The following is a 15,885-nucleotide window of genomic DNA, read 5'->3' as shown; positions in this document are numbered from 1 at the left end:
CCCCCCCGCTCTCCCCCCTCTCCCAATTCCCCCCCCCTTCCCCGCTTCTCCGCCGGCGGAGGGCGGGGTTCTGCCGTTTTCCCGGCGGGCCCCTCGCGGCTCCGGCGGCGGCGGAAGTGGGAGGGGCGGGATGGGGGCGAGGGGGTCCGTGCAAAGTGGTCTCCGGTTTTCTTCTCGTCCCCGTTCCGAACCCCGGTCCCGAATTCGGTCCCTTGTCCCGGATTCGGTCCCCCGGTCTCGGTTCTGGTCTCGGTTCCGGTCCGCCGCCTTCAGCCGGCCAGCGGGCGCTGTCCCCGTGGGACAGCGGGACGTGGTGGCTCCCTTAGGATTTGGCAGTAGTGGGTGGTAGCGCGGCTTCCCCCTGCTCTGCAGCGAGGGGTGGGTGCTCTCCTGAGGGTCTCCAGCCCCACGGGAGGCCCCTGGGAATGAGTCCTGGAGTCAGAACGGTTCGGGTTGGAAGGGGCCTTGAAGGTCATCTCCTTCCAACCCCCTTGCACGGGCAGGGACACCAAAGCCGCATCCAACCTGGGCTTGAACACTTCCAGGGAGGAGGCACCCGCAGCCTCCCAGGGCCCGTGTCTCACCATCCTCACACTGGAGATTTTCTTCCTCATGTCTTGACTTAAATCTGCCCTCTTCCAGTTTAAAGCCATCGCTGCTCCAGCAGGCCGGCTGCAGTTCCAGGGTGGGAGCTTCAAAAAGCGGGACCTGAAGCCAATGTTAAAGAAAATTCAGCGGAAGGCGTTGGTAAATATTAAAGATCTATCAGCCTTCCTGTGAATTTAAGCACCTCCACCCATGGCTGAACAGCCCTTCAGCCCCAGATGATCTGCAACATATAACACTGGGGAGGTGCTGCACGGGTGGAGTGTCTTTAGCAAGCAAGGAGGTACTGAAGGCAGAGCATTGCTATAGACCTTGGCCGGTATTTCCCCCTTTCTTCAATATTTTCCCCATTTTAGCTTGAACACACTTCCAGCAGTGGCTGGATTTCCCCCTTTAAGGTGCTGACAGCTGATTATGGCAGAGAAGCCCATGCCCTTGACCACTGTATAAACGGAGCACTCTGCAGGTACATGGTAACAGCCTGATTTTCTATCATTGGAGAAAGATGTAAGTTTGGAGTCTAGCAGCCCAAAAGGGCTGGGAGCGGATACCAGCTCCTAGATTTGAGAGAAAGAAACTGGGATCCAGAAAACTCTAGATCAGCAGCCTTGCTGGGAGGGGCTAAAGTCCAGTAAGGCCTGGCTGCTGGAGCATGACCCCACAGCAGTGCCCGCAGAAAGGGAATTCCTCCAGTGCCCCTCTGCAGTCCAGTGTGATGGCCCAGGCCCACTTTCACCAGTGGTGTGGGCAGTGCACTCAACTGCTGTGGTTTTTGTGGGCAAGGATGCTCCTTCCCCCTCACTTGCTCTACGTGGGCTTGTATATATGTGCTTGTATATAAAACCATGTGTAATACGTGGTTGAACCCTTCAGCACAACCCTTTATGCCAATAATAAGGAAACCAAGACATGCTTGGACAGCCTCTTATATCCACACCAAGTCGAACCTCAAATAGACCAGTGACACACTGCCACAAGGAGAAGGCATGGAAATCAGTGGGATACAGCTGAACCCCAGTTTCTGTGAGGTTCATGGATGGGAGACACAAGCAGCCTTGCCTGGGATGGGCAGTGTGGGCTTGGCTGCGGGTACAAAGGCTCATCCAGGTACTCGAGGCTCCCACTAGAGTCTGGGGAAAACCAGGCAATGCCCAGGATGAGCCAGTTCATTCATCCATTTGGAGGGGTCCCATCTCAATCTGCCCATTGCTGCCTCTCAGCTTTAAAGTAAACCAAACATGCCAGACCTAAAGCACTCCATTAATTTTATATCCCAATCCACGTGACATCAGACCATCCCTTTGCATTTTTTCCCATCAGATGGGTGCCTGCTGCTTTCTCCCCAGTGGATCTCTTCTGCCCCAGATCCACCAGCAGGAAAGTCCTTGACTTGCTCTAGGACTTCAGCAAAATCCTGGTCCTTCTGTCCAAACACAGATAGGAGCTTGCTGTTACATTAAATGCAAGAGCAGACCCTCTGCTGTCCTTGTGCTGTTAATTAAAGTGCTTTGCTGTTAAACCTGGCACTCCATTCCTACAGCTCAGCTCTGCTGCGATCCTGCATCCAACTCCTGCAAGCCAAAAACTCAAGCTGGATAATCTCCAGATAGTACCAAAAAACCTTTTTACAGCCATCCTTTTCCAGGATAATTACAGGCATAACTTACAGGGTAATAAACAAGGATAACATTTTATCTGCCCACAATAAAATTAATCCCAGTGATTTGTGTCACTCTGGTGGCTCTGGGAGAGAATCCTCCCTCCCTCACTGAGTTTTATGGAAGAAAGGGAAAAATCAAGACCAAGCACGGATGACATCAGTCAGGTCGCCGTGTTGCTTAGAATGGAGGTAACTGGAATCTGCTCATCCAAACCCAGCAAATTTTGGTAAAACTCTGAGTGCAAAGATCTCTGGTGGTGTCTTTTTAAGAATATGAAATAAATTAAGATGTTTGGGCTGATAAGGTCTGTCTGTCTGTCCACCCCCAGCAATCCTTCCTGACACCTTTGGCTGGTGTCATCTGTGTCCCTGTCCTTATTTTAAAAAATTTAATTCTCCAAGAGATAGATGAAAATGCAAGAGAGTTTTTTTTCTTGCAGGACATGCAAACTGATGCATATAGTCCCCTAATGCCAATGCTACCAAAAACACCTACCAGGGGTGCACAGGGAGCAACCTGCTGACAGCTGATCTGTCTGTGCCAACATTTTGGGTTGTGTAGCCATAGAAACACCAAAAACAGAAGGTTGAAATGGCCCAAATTAAAAAAAAAATATGATTTTGCTCTCCCTGTGCCTGATGTCACCATCACACACAGGGGGTTTAGCAGCTTTAAGGGACATCAGGCTGGACTGCACTTTGAACATAATAGTGAGCAACAACTGGAAAAAGGCATCAGACCCAAACTTGTGCCTGGTCTTTATGCCTAAGAAACATAATGCCTTGTAAATACGCCTCATGAATAAAATAAATACATACAATAGAAGTGATTTACTTTGGCTTCATAACCTGAGAGGCTGATGCCAACATGAGATGCAGCTAAAAGTGCTGTCCCATCCTCCCTTTACTCCAGCCTTTCTCCCCATCCTGCTTTTGGCTCAGCTGGAGGTTTTTGGCTGGGACAGTTGCCTTTTGGATGGACTCATTTCTGGCAGGCAAGCAGACAATGGCAAGGGGAGGTGAAACAGCCCTCATGGGTACCCAGAGTCATCCCTTCTTCTCCCTCTCATTTATTTCTTCCTTAGCTCTCCCGATTAAGATTCCCAACGAGGACATTTATTTTTCCATCTATCCTCTGTTTTTCAGCCACTTCTATTTCCAATTAAATGACTCACCCAAGCTGAGCAGGATCAGCAGATAACGAAAATCTGTGTGTATATGGAGGAAAAGACACAGCACAAATGCCAGGGAAATGTGCCCAGGAGGTGGCTGGAAAGCCAAGGTATGAACGTTTTAATTTACTGACTGGGGAATAGTAGAAAAAAAATTAGGTTGTTTTTTTTTTTCTCTCCACATAATATAAGTAGTAATGCAGATGCTTTACAACAGTTTCTGCATCATGCTGAAAGATGGTATCCCAGCTAAGTTTCTTTTTTTTGCCTTCAAGGTGAAGCTGCCTAATTTGTGGCATAAGAGTAGAGCAGGAGCAGCCTTGGATCTGCCAGGAGAAAGTCCTGGCCACCCTGAAAGGGCCTGGTTTGAGGGCAAGCATTTAATATTTTTCCTGATTTTATAAGGCTGCCCTCTGAAATGGTCTATTCCCAGTTTTGTTGTCTCTGGGTCTTGCACTTAGTAAAAGCACTGTTTAATATTCCTGGATATGTATCTGTGTGTATGTAAAAATAAATATATCTATTATATATATATATATGATATGTATTTTTCTATATTATTTAAGTATTTAAATGTTTATACATTTATATATAAATATAAATATAATCCAAGAATCGTATCATGGAAGAGTGCCCATACTGGTATTTTGCAACTAATTCATCACCCAGTAATTCACATGTAATCATTAATGTGAATAGTTAAAATGTTAATTTAAGTTAACATAATAGTTAAAAATTCAAGACTTGAGTATTAACTAAAGAAAGCACTATCATGAAGTTTTCTTAATCCCAGGTAATGTGTCTAGACATCCAACAAAACAGAAGGGCCATAGAAAAGTAGAAAAGGAGGCTGAGGGGAGACCTTACCACTCACTACAACCACCTGAAACGAGAGTGTAGTTAGGTGAAGGTCAGTCTCTTCTCCCAAGTTACAAGTAATAGAATGAGTGGAATTGGCCTCAAGTGCCAGGAGAGGTTTAGATTGGATATTAAGAAAAAAATTCTACACCAAAAGGGTTGTCAGGTCCTGGAACAGGCTGCCCAGCGAAGTGGTGGAGTCACCATCCCTGGAGGTATTTTAAAAACATAGAATCATAGAATCATCATGGTTGGAAAGGACCTTCAAGATCATCAAGTCCAACCACCAGTTCTACACCACTGTAACCACTAAATTGTGTCCTGAAGCACCAAGACTACCTGGTGTTTCAGTACCCTCAGGGATGGCAAATCCACCACCTCCCCGGGTAACCTGTTCCAATGCTTCACCATTCTTTCTGTGAAGAAATTTTTCCTAATAGCCAATCTGAATCTTATATATAGAAGCTAACATTTTTAATCACAAAATACAGAACTAAAAGCATTTTAACTGAAATACAAAAAATGGTGCTTAGGGACATGGTTTACTTGATTTGGGACTGCTGGGTTAACAGTTGCACTCGATGGTTTTAAAGGTCTTTTCCAACCAAAACAATTGTGAGGTTCTATATTTTTATATAAATATATATTTATATAATTACCATCAAATACACATTACTATATGTAATTATATATTCTAGAATTTATAGATTTTACATGGCATATAAATATATGCGGTTATAAGTGTGCATATATAAGTAAATTTTATTATACATGAATCCATAAAATGTAGAATATTTGCATAACTGTCTGTAGTAATATATAATTAATTTTTATTTTAAATTAGGTTTCTGGCACGAAGAGACAGTGCATGGTTGGGAAGCAATAAAAATACACCTCTTGGCCCCCTTGGCTGGGGCAGGGGGGAGCACGTTCCACCTGATCTCCACTGCCTCCTCTTTGTCCAGCCAATGCAAACACCCATCTGACAGAATCCCAGGTTGCTCCGGGGTCTCATTTCCAGTGGCCAACACCCATTTGCAATATTTCATAAATGAGAAGAAGGTTATCAGTGAGCACCACTGGTCTGGCTCTGATTTCCCCTTCCAACTGCCTCTGCTGGCTGAGGAGCAGTTGAATTAAAACAGCACAAGCTGAAGCATAAGGCAAGAAGAATGTTAAGCATTGCATTAACAAATTTAATACCCCCAAAGAGATCAAAGGACTGCAACATGGGGTGCAGAAACCTGCCACTACATTTTCCAGAAATCTTTCCCAACATTTAAAAAAGTATAAAAATCTGTGGTCTGTGGTCAGCAGCGAAAGGCTGCTCCAGCTTTGAACCAGGCAGGGTTTCCTGTTACAGGAGACCCCTGGAAGCATGGCTGAGCATCCCAGGCAAACTGTTGAGGTTCTTCAGCCAATCATCGTGTGGGTTTTTCCCTTTAATTTTTAAAAAAGTCAAATTAGAAGAAAAAACTAAAGTAAAATAAAATTAGAACATAATAAAATATTTTTTAAATTATTATTTCTATGGCTTTCTCTTTCTTTTACATGTTTAAAGCAAGGACACACAGCTCATGTTTTGGACAACAGGTGAAAGCCATTGGATCAGAAAACAAGCCTGGCCATCCCTAAAAATCCCCCGTTAACAACCTCAGTGGGGACCATCTGGACGTTTTGGGTGCTCCAGCTTGGAGCTGCAGCACTCTTTCCAAGTGTTTTTGTAACATAGCAACCCAGGAGCACAACAGAGGCAGCAAGGGCAGGGTCTCCTGTTTTCAGGGCGATTTCAGTGGCGGTGGGAATGGCTGGAGCTCCTCAGGGGTTCACAAGGTAATGGGGGTTATTTTTTCCGCAAGTAAGGCTGGACAGAAAGTCTGGAATAATTCAGTGTCTATTTTTAACTCTCTTCTTGCAATAATATTGCGTTGCCTGGCGCCTCGTGGCATGTCGGCATGTGAACTGCTCACATGTGACTCTTGATGCAAGGCTGCGAGGGGCCTTCCTTTGGAATAACAAGGCCTTTTCTGGTCTGGAGATTTTGTTGTGGCAGAGGTGAAGGCAGGGTTTCTATATGTCCCACCCTGTGAGCTCCTTCTGTGCACACTGGAAGTCTTCCTGCTAGTTTTTCACAGAAAATCAAACCCTGAGGACAAGTGCTTGCAGCAAACAGGAGCCAGCCCTTGTCCTTATCACCGCCCGGTTGTCACCCTTTCACATTTGCCCCTGGGCCTATTCCCACCACTGTAATTAAGGGCAAATCAGGTGTCAGCTCGCTCTGTTGGACAGGGCCGTAGAAATTCTTGGCATGGTGCTCTTCCTTTTGGGGCTGGAAGCCAAGTTCTGGAGAGCTGGGAGGAAAACAGGATCGTTACGGCTGCAGCCGGGTCAGCCCCTTCACTACTTCCCCCCCATGTTTTCCTCCAGGCTGGACCCAGGACCTAGTTCAGAGAAGGTGGCTGTGGTTGGACATCTGTGTGCAAACCCAGTGATGGCATGTAGGAAAAGCCTCACAGTGCAGTGGTGGGCTCACTCACATCTCTGTGTCAGGCAGGTTCCCTGCAACCCCTGCATGTGGGACCTTGGCACAGGGATGTCATGCTGGTGCTGCAGGGGCTGACATGGGCCTGGAGGTGACAGTAACAATTCTTGTCTGCAAAGGATGGGGCTGAACCACTGGATGGTGAGTCTCTCTGATAATCCCTAGATGCCCTGTTGAGGCTGGATGGGGATGCCAAGACCAAAATGTCTTGCTCTGGGGTTGTTGGTGAAGCCAAGGAGGCTCTGCCAAAGAGGCACCAAGACCAGGCTGTTGGAATTCCCATGCTAGCAAGAGATGCAACAGGGAAGCAAAATAAATATCATGAACCCTTTAAATATCAGGATGGGGAGGAGCAAAGGAGGCAGCTGCCTCCTTGACCTGTGTCCACACTTGGTGGCTGTAGCTTCTTCCTCCACACCAGCAGACCTGCTCTGGGGCTCTAGGGGTACAGCAGGGAGCACAAGCCTTGTCCAGGATGGGAAATTGCACAGCCATGGCCAAGCACAGTTTGTCCTGGAGCCCCAGATGGCCTGATAAGCCCAAGGCTGGGCATGACACCCCCTGGACCAATGTTACTGCATCTATGAAGTTGCAGTGGCCTCATGGATCCCCTAAATAAAGAGTGGCTTTATCAGCCCTGGTAACCTGTCATCACAAGCTGTAACTTGTCCTTTCTAATGATGGGCCCATTGGCTTAGTCAGGTCAGTGATCAAGTGACTTTTATTAAAGTCTTAGCCCAGAGAACTAGAACAAGACCTTCTGGTGACTCCTCCTATGGGCTTGGGGAAACATCTCAGGAGGATTTTGGTGACTGACCAGCAGCCAGAGGCAAGGGGAGAGAGATGGTTACCCAGTCCTCTCTTGCTCCACCTGGTCAAGCAGAGCATGAAGAGATGTTTGACTGGCAAGTAATTTGGTCTTAAATGTTGAACCTACAGAAAGAAAGGACATGCACTGGGGCATGGTGAACCTGGCAATGAAAAAACAAATATGTTTGTTAAGAATAAGACTAAAGGAGGGATTATACCATCTCCAGTTTTTCCACCAATAGACCATGGGTTTTCCTTTGATTCATAGATTGGCAAGAAGAGCAAAAGCCAGCAAGGACCATTGGAGGTCTCTTCTCCATCCCCTGTGAGATCAAGTTGCTTAGGGCCAAAGTTTGCATCTCCCAGAACAGTAGCTTCTTCCTCCACACCAGCAGACCTGCTCCAGGGGCTCAAGGGGTACAGCAGGGAGCACAAACCTTGTCCAGGATGGGAAATTGCACAGTTATAGCCAAGCACAGTTTGTCCTGGAGCCCCAGGTGGCCTGATAAGCCCAAGGCTGGGCATGACACCCCCTGGACCAATGTCACTGCATCTCACAGCCCCACTGGACTCCAGTTGGAGCACCCACATGGATAACACATTTTTTCCTAGCCCGAAACTGGCATTTCCCACTTTCCACCTTGTGCTTCTTGCCCCTTGTCCTTCCCCTGTGCCATTTCTGAGAGGATCGTGGCTCCCTCTCCATCTCTGCTAAGGCATTTGCCTTTGCTGTGCTTCATGCTGTTTCTGCTGACCCATTTCTTGGGTCTGAAGTTGCCTGGTCTCCTCTCTAGGTAGCTCCTATTTTCATTCATGAAAGGCATACTGAAACTACTGAAATATTTTAATACATAATCCCAGATTATGACAACAGGGGTGGCCTTAAAGTAGTTGAGACGTATGTGCCTAAATACAGTAGTTTAGTCTTCATGCAATGCAGTGCACAGAATTTCAGTATTTATTTTAAAAGTAAGTTTAAGTTAAGTTAACATTAGAATCTGAATGAAAAAGGAAATACACGATATTCTCATGGAGCTGGGAAGAAGCAGAGGCTTAAGGTGAAACAGAAGGATAATCCTTATTTACAGGGAAATATAAGCACAGATTAGGATGGTAAATTTATCCATACTACAAATGTCCATCTTCTATCCCCACCAATCAGTAAAAATTACTTTGGTTGTATACTGACTCAACAACCACCTCTGTATCTCTTTCTTCCATCTGCGATACCATATTAACCACGTGCTGTCAAATTTGAAGAGGAAAAAACAAACCAAACCAAGATCTTAGCTTCCTCTAACTGCTGCCAGGTTTCATAATGCAAACAATAAGCCTCAAATTAAATAAGGAAAATAAATACTTGGGAAAGACCTGCTTGCATCATTTAACAATGTGTTTGTCTAGCAGCCCACATGTGCGCAGCAGCCCTGCCCTCCAGCACACTGGGGACCGTGCCCCAGCCTTCTGTGCCAACCCCAGCTCTGCACAACTGGTTTCCCACCAAAACAGCACATTTTTAATATTTTTTTTTTTCCATGATCACCCAGGCAGCTTGTCTCTGAGAGAAAATGAAGCCTGTGCTCACAAGCCTGTGTGCAGAAGCACAATGAATTTTGTCCCAGAGAGGGAATGGTGCTCGTCAGCCAAAACCTAGACCTGCAACATTGCAAAACCCACCAGAAGACCAGCACAGTATATCCAAGCAACCATTTTTCCTCCTGAAATTCATAAAATGAATCCACGTGCCTTTTATCTCTTGCAGTGGTTGCGCCAAGCCACTACCTTACTGACACATCATCAGCATCCTTCCCTGGCGTGTATGGGGTTGTACACCATACCCACTGCTGGGGTAAGGAACCAAATATCACTCATTCTCCAGCATGTAACAAATTCTCCAGGCCACCCGATCTACTCTGGACCCCTGTGGTTGGACTGGTGTATCCCATGGTGGTGGTGGTGGTGCCAAGAGCCCTGGGGGTTGGAGCAGCCCAAAGGGCAAGTGATGAGCTCCAGGTTTTCAGCTCTGCCTTGTCCTCAGTGCTGCCTTTGGGGCAGCCAGCTGAGAAACTGTGGATCTGCTGGTTTGCTTCATGTTAGTGGTTGCAGGTTAGGGTGACAGGATTGGGAAGGCTGGGGAGATCCAACAGAAAGACACAACCAAAGCTGCTACACCCCAAAATTTCATCAACAACATGAGGCTTCCCGACAGCTGAATGACTCTCCACAGCTGCTTCTCATAGACATAACACGTGGTATAAATACCACGTCCATGAGGTCACACTGCAACAATTTAACAGCAGAGGAATGAGGCGTCCTCAAGAAGATTTGGCAGGCTCTTGCTGGACCAGAAGTCAGAATGGCCTCAAGCCTGGAGTCACCACTTGACAAGGATGTTGTGCCCCTGGGAGAAAAATGCAAAGAACGTGTGGTCCCTTTGGGTCCCCAGTGTCCCTTTGGGTGCTTTTATTTAAGGAGATGTAGGAGGAAGACAAGAAATGTCAGCTGCTAACACATTTCCAAAAAAAGCATTGTTATTGGTTACTTACTGCTTCTGTTTTGTTTTAACTTTAGATCCGCTGGGTTTTGGCACATTCTCTGTAATAGAAGTCTACATGACAAAGGAGAAGATCACGTCTTTATTGCTACAAATGAGCATGTTTCTCATCTCTTCCCTGTCTTGAATTTTTGGCAAGTTGTCCATCGCCAGGCAGGCTCCCCGGAGTCCCTGGGATACACTCAGGAGGATTTTTGTGGTGGGTCAGTGACTCCCCAGCAAAGCCTGCCCTGCTCTTTTCCCCCTTCTCTGATGGAAATCAGGGGATTTCCTCCATTTAGTTCTCACCTGCTCTGCACTGGATTTCCTTGCTGTTTCCACTGAAACAATCCATTTCACAGACTATCCCTAGAAAGAGCACTTGGTAAATCCTTTTAATTAAGGCCACATTTCCATCCCTTGGTTACAGAGGAACAAAAGGTTTCAGCTGCAACCGCTGCAAAAAAGGTTTTCTTCACGTGATTAAATAGTCACGGAGAAATCATATGAAAAGTCACCTGACAATTAATTCCTAGTGCCCACACTGTATATTGCCACCATAATCTCACTTTGGTGACAAAACTGGAGTATCAAATGCATTTAGATGCTGTGTTACAGCTGCTCAGGCTTTGCTGGTGGCAGCACAAATCAGTGGATCTATCAGCCACTGTCCTTTCCACCCAGCTTTGGAGTGGTGCAAGTTAAAATTTGCCTGTAGTACTGTTCTTTAAATGTTGGATGATAATTCTGGTGGGTGATAAATCTGTTGATTGTAAACCACATTTACTGTGTCTCAGACATTTGCAAGGAGATGCTTACCAAAGTGCAACCCATGCTTTTGGTGAGGCCCTAAAACCTTCCTGAGGGAAATTGTGGTCCCTCCTGGTGGGCCAGGTGATGGTTGTAGGACAAAGCACTGGTGGAGAAAAGGACTGCAGAGGCCATCAAGCAGCTTCATGCCACAGAGGGAGTCTCTTCTCCAAACTAAAGCCATGCTTGAGGTCTCCAGCAAAAATGGGTGAGGCGAAACCATGGTTGCACCTCAAAATGTCTTGAGAGGACATGATGGCACTTCCCCAGAGAAGGGAATTTCCATTTCTTGATCAGAAATAGTGAATCCAAGGCTTGTGAGTCACTCCCATGCTTGTCTGCGTTGCCTGCAGCTGGGCAGCAAAGGAGGGGACCACGTCTGCACCCTGTTTGCCGAGAAATGTCATGTCTGGGAGGGCATCAACACTGCTGGAGGAGGCTCGGAGGGGAGCAGTGCAATATTTTTCACATTAATCATTTACTGCACTGAGTTGTTTTCTTCTGCAGAAGTGGATGATCCCAGCACACACATGTTTTGGTTTTCCGTAAGGCTCCCAAGTGATTTGCTGCCTAACGTAGCGTGTGAGTAGGAGGCACTAAAACCCAGCCAGGCAGAGATGAGGTTTGTGCTCTATTCTGCTTCCTCTCCATCCGGGAAAGTCTGTCTAAGGCAGAATTTTTCTCATTTTGCTGCAGCAGACCTCTGGCAGCTTGTGAGAAACTTTGCAAGAGTCCTCTCCAAAGCTATCCACGCTTCTATGGGAGTGGATTTGGGAGTGGGTGTCCACAGGGAGGTCCTTATGGAGGATGGGTTTGCAGCAATGAGGGCTAAGTGCTGAGGGCCTGAGTAAGCTTCTTACCCAGCAGTAAAATTGTGCCTTGGGAGAAGCTGCAAAGAGTGAACACCACAAATGCCAGACTTTTCTGTCCCTCCATTTTCATGGAGGCTCCTAAAATTCTCAATCCTGTCCAAGTTACTATTGTGGTAGAATTACAAAATCATTTAGGTGTGAAAAGACCTTTAAGGTCATCAAGTCCAACCACTAACCTTGCTCTACCAAGTCCAGCATTAGAACATGTCCCTTAAGTGCCACCTTTACACATCTTTTAAATACCCCTAATGATGCTTCTCTGGGCAGCCTTTTCTAGAGCTTGATAACCCATTGAGTGAATAATTTTTTTCTAACATCCACTCTAAACCTTCCCTGGCATAGGCACACAACAAGCCCAGAAGAAGTATTCCTTGTCCCAAAGAGTCCAAAAGAGTCCCTTGTCAAGGCAAGCACAATGATTGCTAGGGATCATCACTCAGCACCTCAGAAACAAAGGGCAAGATTGGAAGCCAGGTCTATGATTACACGACTTTTGGACAAGATGGAGCCAGTGAGCAGGATGAGCCAACAGCCTCATGGTGGGCACCAGAAAGAGCCAGAGCTATTGAAGAAAAGGAGACCTGGCAGGGTGTCTCTGCTGTCTTGGGCTATACCTATTAGTGAGAGCTTATAATGCAATATGCTCCAAGAGCTGTATTTTGCCCCATCAGCAGCTGCTAAAACCCAGCATTTGCTGTTCTGCATTTGGATCTTGACTATATGAACATGGTTGCTTCAAAGCCAGTCTTCCCACCTCAGCCACACCTGACCTGTCCAAAAACACTTTCTGGTTTTTTAACCCTGGTTTCCTTCAGCTATGTGGTGAAACATGAGTGAGCTTAATTATCTACAACATAACTGCACTGGATAAACCCAGAAACAACCAGACATGTTTCACATGCTTATCAAGGGCAATAAATATTCTCTGATAAAGTGAAAAGACTTACAAGAGTTTGGCTGTACTGGTGAGGACTATCTTTACCACATGGACAGTTTATCCCTTCAGGGTCCCCAAGCTTTATCTGTAGCTCTGGGAAACAACCTCACATGCCACCAAAAATCAGGCTCCAGAGAGACTGCAAAGGGGCAGTGAGGAGCAGGCAGAAGCAAGAGGCTCTCACTGAATACAAATTGCGCGGAGGAGCCAAATCCTGCAGCTTTCAGTGAAAAAAGCTTGGAAACTGATTCGTTAGGAACAGCAAACCATGAGGTGTTGCCAGCTGGAAGCCTCAAATAAGGAAAGGAACAAGTTGATTTACTGCAATGGTGAACACGCTGGTCCACATTCCTCTGTTAGCAGCAAGAGGACGATGCTGTTGTCTTTGTCAGCTGCACAGTTTTGACCCGGTGCTGGGCCAGGCAGCAGCTGAAAGCACTCTACAAGGGCTATATGCACAGTATGGCCATGGTAGCCTGACCTGTGGCATCTCTTGTCCATGTATCACCAAGCTGGACCCTAAGGCAGGGCTTCAGAATGTTTGAAACTGAAAAAAAAATTAAGAAAAAAACATTCAAAAGGCATTTTTTTTATTTAAAGGGAAATAGGCTGAAAAAGTCAAGACCAAAAAGCCACATGTCAGTGAAAGAGATTAAACTGCCAGATGCTGCCTCTTCAGAGCATGTTCCATTTTTCCTCAGTGCTGTCCCTGAAGCTCCAGGGGCTGCTCCCCATTCTGCTGGTGGCACTTCGTGGCACCTCTTCCCAGCTCAGTGCAGGTGCCAGTGTGTCCTCCTGGGCCTCTGTCCCTGTGGGAATGCAAAGGTACCTCTGCTCCAGCAGCCTCATGGCATGCCCAAACCCTGCCTCCAGCTGTGGAGCTACCACCCAACCTCACCACAGCCACCAGCTCTGGGCTAGCAGGTAGCTCATACTTTGCTGGCTCCCACCACATGGGCACTCAGCAAGGTGCTGCGAGTCCCCCAGCCTGCAAAGATCCACGTGCCAGATCCTTCAAAGACCTTGTCTCCCAGGGATAGAGATCCCAAAACCCTGTAGGGCAAATCAAGAGCTGGTTAAAGCATCCTGCAGGGCTGCTGGAGCACAAGCCCATGCTTCTGTGTGGCTGGGGTCTGACTCCCAGGGGTCTCCCACGAGTTCTGCATTTAATATAGTGAGTGCATTATTTATGGAAAGTGAGTGTGTGGAGCCCCCACAAGCTCCCTGCAGCCCCTCACAGTCCCCCAGGGACGTTTGATGTGGTGCTGCAGGACAAAAGCCGAGTAGGGCTGAGCACAGCAACACTTTTGCTGCTGCAGATCCTTTTTTACCTCCTCGGCATAGGACCCAAAAGCAGAGGACCTTGCGACAGGCATTAAAATGCTAAATACTGAAGTGACCAACACCACAAGGACTGTACTGAACTTCATCAGCTTCTTGAGTCTCTCCCAGCATCCCCATCATTACCTGTTGTTTGCAAGCCCAACTGTCAGAAGATTTCACCTGAATGGCTGGGAGGTAGGGACACAAAACCGTACAGCTGGGAGTATGACAGCTTGTCAGGAAACAAGCATGGGCCTTATTACCTGGGGCAGAAGTTTGGTGAGATCTGCTTATTAATTCAGCTGAAGGCACAGAGTAACTTTTGCCTTTTTTAGAGGCCCAGAAGATTGGAATCTCCCATAAACTTTAATGAGATACTTCTGCAAAATCATTAGTAGATGCTGCTGAAAAGCAAATCATAGCTATTTATGAGAACTCAGGCAACTCCAGCACTTAACAAGAGCTGGAAAAGTAGCCTTCCCTTCGAATTTCATCATCCCCTTTGTCAATAACTTCCTTCTCTCTCTTGTCAAGCCTTAATTAAACTTGCCCAGGATGGGTATATTTTCTTTCCCAAGCTTCATGAACCAGCCCAGAGCTGGATGGAGCCAGGCGGGGAGCCTGGGTTACCCAGTGGTCACCAGGCATCATGGTTCCCTGGACAAAACTGCAATCCTCAGCAAAATGAGACCTCACCTGATGTGTCCCAAAGGATGACATAAAAAGTGGCCTTCAGAAAACCTGACTGCTGGGTAATTAGTTTTTTTTTTTTAAATTATTTAGAGAAACTCACAATCTGTTCAGAAGGAAGCATGATATGGCTTTTAAACATGGCTTTTCAATGCTGCTAATGAAACCAGAGGAGAGGGTAAATTTCTTCACTGTTTGGCTCTCCTTAAAAAAAAAAAAAAAAAAAAAAAAAAAGGCTCAATACATCTCAGCTTTTCCAGATAAAGGAGCAACTCTAGTGTGTCAGCCTTCACCTTTAAGCTTTGTCTACAGGGCTGAGTCATTACTGCAGCTAATTAGAGACTTCAAACTGATTATCAGGATTCCAGCAGTGGAGTTACAAAATCTCTGGACCTGATACTCCTTAATGCAAAAGCCACTTTACACTGACCTGGTCTTAAAATACCCTGCAATGATGCAAAGTGCTCTTAGAGCAAATGGGATGAGTCCATTTCCACTTGGAGGGGCCGATTAGCATCACAGGCCACCAGCATCTGAGGCTGTCTCCATCTGCCCTTAAGTGAGATCAAAGCATCTTTCTGGTCACAGAGGGACAGGTGTTTCACAGCAAATAAAAATTAAAGAAGTATATGAGGGCAACTACCTGAAGATCTGACTGATATTGATCCACTAAAAGCAGAACAAAACTTTGCTGAGTGCATTTGTGGGTGCCTCTAGGCTCATCTTAAAACTTTAACAAGACAGTAAAAGCCCCCTCTGAGTCAATACTGGACTCACTTCCATGGGTGGACTCTCCCTAAACTTCAAGCGTATTTTAAACTTGATACAAACCTGAAAAGAAGAGCTCAACTTTTCCACATTACTGATACGGAGAAAGGAAAAGAGCCACCTATGTTGTTTCAAAGTAACTCAGCAGTCAATATCAGTCCACTGGCCACGGGTCAACTTTTGAACTGAAAGTGCCAGGCGTGCATGGCATGTGACCATCTGGGGAGAAGGTGCCAGTCCTTGCCCGAGACAGGGAAGAATCAGTCACTCCAAAATGGAGAGCACCCTGCCAGCCCCAGCAGCC

At 46.5% G+C, this 15,885-nt stretch overlaps 2 long non-coding RNA genes across 4 annotated transcripts; one reads left to right on the top strand and one right to left on the bottom strand.

The window, feature by feature from the left end:
* The first annotated feature begins 217 nt into the window (after positions 1–217).
* On the top strand, positions 218–5,821 carry LOC139794478 (uncharacterized). 2 transcript variants are annotated; one of them, XR_011725139.1, is made up of 3 exons: positions 218–889; positions 1,927–3,548; positions 5,141–5,821. It is a non-coding gene; the product is annotated as an uncharacterized lncRNA (long non-coding RNA). The 2 variants fall into 2 exon arrangements; XR_011725138.1 differs by having other exon boundaries at positions 218–925.
* A 351-nt stretch (positions 5,822–6,172) lies between these two features.
* LOC139794479 (uncharacterized) lies at positions 6,173–11,326 on the bottom strand. 2 transcript variants are annotated; one of them, XR_011725141.1, is made up of 3 exons: positions 11,001–11,326; positions 10,491–10,638; positions 6,173–6,647 (listed from the first exon to the last, which is right to left on the bottom strand). It is a non-coding gene; the product is annotated as an uncharacterized lncRNA (long non-coding RNA). The 2 variants fall into 2 exon arrangements; XR_011725140.1 differs by lacking the exon at positions 11,001–11,326 and having other exon boundaries at positions 10,491–10,993.
* Between the last annotated feature and the right edge of the window lie 4,559 nt (positions 11,327–15,885).

The sequence above is a fragment of the Heliangelus exortis genome, chromosome 3 (genome assembly GCF_036169615.1).
Source record: "Heliangelus exortis chromosome 3, bHelExo1.hap1, whole genome shotgun sequence".
In the NCBI taxonomy this organism is placed as follows: Eukaryota; Metazoa; Chordata; class Aves; order Apodiformes; family Trochilidae; genus Heliangelus; species Heliangelus exortis.
Note: the sequence above shows the minus strand (reverse complement) of the source record. Positions and strands in the feature narration are given on the sequence as shown.